Source organism: Rhinopithecus roxellana, chromosome 4 (genome assembly GCF_007565055.1).
Source record: "Rhinopithecus roxellana isolate Shanxi Qingling chromosome 4, ASM756505v1, whole genome shotgun sequence".
NCBI classification, from domain to species: Eukaryota; Metazoa; Chordata; class Mammalia; order Primates; family Cercopithecidae; genus Rhinopithecus; species Rhinopithecus roxellana.
The window spans coordinates 117,278,168-117,281,867 of record NC_044552.1 but is presented as its reverse complement, the minus strand read 5'-3'; the positions used below and the strand labels follow the sequence as shown (position 1 = coordinate 117,281,867).

Below are 3,700 nucleotides of genomic sequence, written 5' to 3'. Positions count from 1 at the left end.
TCATATCATTCCACCCCTGGCCCCTCGCAAATATTATGTTCTTACATGTCAAAACCAATCATGCCTTCCCAACAGTTCCCCAAAGCCTTAACTCATTTCAGCATTAACTCAAAAGTCCACAATTCAAAGTCTCATCTGAGATAAGGCAAATACTTTATGCCTATAAGCCTATAAAATCAAAAGCACGTTACTTCCTAGGCACAATGGGGGAACAGGCAGTGGGTAAACACAGTCATTCCAAATGGGAAAAATTCACCAAAACGAAGGGGCTACAGTCCCCTTGCAAGTCTGAAATCCAATAGGGCAGTCAAATCTTAAAGCTCCAAAATGACCTCCTTTGACTCCATGTTTCACATTCAGGTCATACCAATGCAAGAGTTAGGCTCCCACAGCCTTGGGCAACTCTGCCCCTGTGGCTTTCCAGGGTATATCCCCACTTCTGGCTGCTTTCATGGGCTGACATTGAGTGTCTGTGGATTTTCCAGATGCACAAAGCAAGCTGTCAGTGGGTCTACCTTTCTGGGGTCTGGAGGACAGTGGCCCTGTTCTCACAGTTTCACTAGGCAGTGCCCCAGTGGGGATTCTGTGTGGGCGTTCCCAGTCCACATTTCTCTTCCACGTTGCCCTAGCAGAAATTCTCCATGAGTGCTCCTCCCCTGCAGCAGCTTTGCCTGCACATCTAGGCATTTCCATACAACCTCTGAAATCTAGACAGAGGTTCCCAAACCTCCATTCCTGATTTCTGTGTACATGCAGGCTCAACACCACTTGGGAAGTGCAAAGGCTTGGGGCTTGCACCCTCTGAAGCCACGACCCAAGCTCTACCTTGGCCCCTTTTAGACATGACTAGAGCAGCTGGGATGCAGGACACCAACTCCCTAGGCTGCATATTGCAGGGGTGCCCTGAGCCTGGCCCATGAAGCCATGTTTTCCTCCTAGACCTCTGGTCCTCTGAGGAGAGGTCCTACTGCAAAGGTCTCTGGAGACATTTTCTCCATTGCCCTATTGTCTTGGGGATTAACCTTAGGTTCCTTGTTACTTATGCAAATTTCTGCAGCAGGCTTGAATTTCTCCCCAGGAAATGGGGTTTTCTTTTCCATTGCATTGTCAGGCTACAAATTTTCCAAACTTTTATGCTATGCTTACTATTGAATGCTTTGTCACTTAGAAATTTCTTCCACTAGATACCCTAAATTATCTATCTTAAGTTCAAAGTTCCAAAGATCTCTACGGCAGGTGCAAAATGCTTCCTATTTCTTTTTTTTTTTTTTTTAACAAATCCACGTTTATTTATTGATTTATCGTTAGTTTAAATCCTTGAGGGGTACAGCATCACTCGGATTCTGTGTCCAATGGCCTTAGCAGGAAGATTGCTTCGGAATTTGGCACTAACCATGCCACTGTTTCCATGGGTCCGAGTTACCTTTCCCCAGATGACTCTGGTTTTATTTGGTTTGCCGCCTGGAGTCACTGTGTTGTTCTTTGCTTTGTATACATAAGCGCATCTCTTGCCCAAATAGAATTCTGTTTCATCTCGGGCATAAACACCTTCAATTTTAAGAAGAGCTGTGTGCTCCCTTTGGTTCCGGAGACTCCGCTTATAGCCGGCAAAAATGGCCTTGGACCACAGCCTTCCAGACATAGTTCCTTTTAGAAGTCCCGTTCCCAGCAGGCTTCCACAGGAACCAAGATGGCGGGAAGAGAAAGACAAATGCTTCCTATTTCTTTGCTAAAGCATAACGAGTCACCTTTGCTCCAGTTCTCAACTGGAGCCTGGACTTTATTGTCCATATCACTACCAGCATTTTGGTCAAAGCCATTTAACAAGTCTCTAGGAAGTTCCAAACTTTCCCACATCTTCCTGTCTTCTTCTGTGCCCTCCAAACTCTTCAAACTTCTGCCTGTTACACAGTTCCAAAGTCACTTCCACATTTTCAGGTATCTTAATAGAAATACCGCCACTCTGCCGGTACCAATTTACTGTATTAGCCCATTTTCATACTGTTATGAAGAAATACCTGAGACAGAGTAATTTATAAAGAAAAAGAAGTTTAATAGACTCACAGTTCCACATGGCTGGGGAGGCCTCCCAATCATGGCAGAAGGCAAAGGAGGAGCAAAGGCATGTATTACATGGAGGAATGCAAGAGAGCATGAGCAAGGGAACAATCCTCTATAAAACCATCAGATCTCATGAGACTTATTCACTAGCATGAGAACAGCACAGGAAAACTGCACCCCTGGAACCTCCCACCAGGTCCCTCCCAAGACATGTGAGGATTATGGGAGCTACAATTCAAGATGAAATTTGAGTGAGGACACAGTCAAACCATATCACCATTCATCTGCTTGATGAATGGACACTTATATTGCTTAAAAATCTTGACTATTGTGAATAGCGCTGCAATAAACATGGGAGCGCAGGTATCTCTTCAATACACTAATTTCCTTTCTTTTGGGTATATACCTAAGAGTAGGATTGCTGGATTGTATGGTAGTTTTACTTTTAGTTTTTTTAGAAACCACAATGAGATACCATCTCACACCAGTTAGAATGGCAATCATTAAAAAATCAGGAAACAACAGGTGCTGGAGAGGATGTGGAGAAATAGGAACACTTTTACACTGTTGGTGGGACTGTAAACTAGTTCAACCATTGTGGAAAACAGTGTGGTGATTCCTCAAGGATCTAGAACTAGAAATACCATTTGACCCAGTCATCCCATTACTGGGTATATACCCAAAGTATTATAAATCATGCTGCTATAAAGACACATGCACACGTATGTTTACTGCAGCGCTATTCACAATAGCAAAGACTTGGAATCAACCCAAATGTCCATCAGTGACAGACTGGATTAAGAAAATGTGGCACATATACACCATGGAATATTATACAGCCATAAAGAAGGATGAGTTCATGTCTTTGTAGGGACACGGATGCAGCCGGAAACCATCATTCTCAGCAAACTATCGCAAGAACAGAAAACCAAACACCACATGTTCTCACTCATAGGTGGGAATTGAACCATGAGATCACTTGGACACAGGAAGGGGAACATCATACACCAGGGCCTATTGTGGCTGGGGGGAAGGATAGCATTAGGAGATATACCTAATGTAAATGACGAGTTAATGGGTGCAGTACACCAACATGGCACATGTATGCATATGTAAAAAACCTGCACGTTGTGCACATTTATCCTAGAACTTAAAGCATAATAATAAAAGAAAAGAAACCTCCTAATGTTCTCCATAGTGGTTATATAGTTTACATTCCCTTTACAATGGACAAGAGTTCCTTTTTCTCCACATCCTACTCAGCATTTTTTATTGCCTGACTTTTGGTTACAAGCCATTTTAACTGGGGTGAGATGATATCTCATTGTAATTTTGATTTGCATTTCTCTGATGATCAGTGGTGTTGAACACCTTTTCGTATACCTGTTTATTATTTATATGTCTTCTTTTGAGAAATATCTATTCAGATCTTTTCCCCATTTTTCAATCAGATTATTAAATTTTTACCTATAGAGTTGTTTGAGTTCTATATATTCTGGCTTGAATCTCTTGTCAGATGAGTAGTTTGCAAATATTTTCTTCCCTTCTGTAGATTGCCTCTTTATTTTTTAAATTATTTTCTTTTTTTTTTTTTTTTTTTCTTCAATCTCTCTCTTTTTTTTTTTTTTTTTTTTTTTTT

The 3,700-nt window shown here is 41.7% G+C and overlaps 1 pseudogene across 1 annotated transcript; it reads right to left on the bottom strand.

Moving 5' to 3' along the window:
• Positions 1 to 1,274: 1,274 nt before the first annotated feature.
• LOC104659032 lies at positions 1,275 to 1,703 on the bottom strand (annotated as a pseudogene). Its single transcript, XR_747530.2, has one exon. The product of XR_747530.2 is annotated as a 60S ribosomal protein L35a pseudogene (transcript).
• Between the last annotated feature and the right edge of the window lie 1,997 nt (positions 1,704 to 3,700).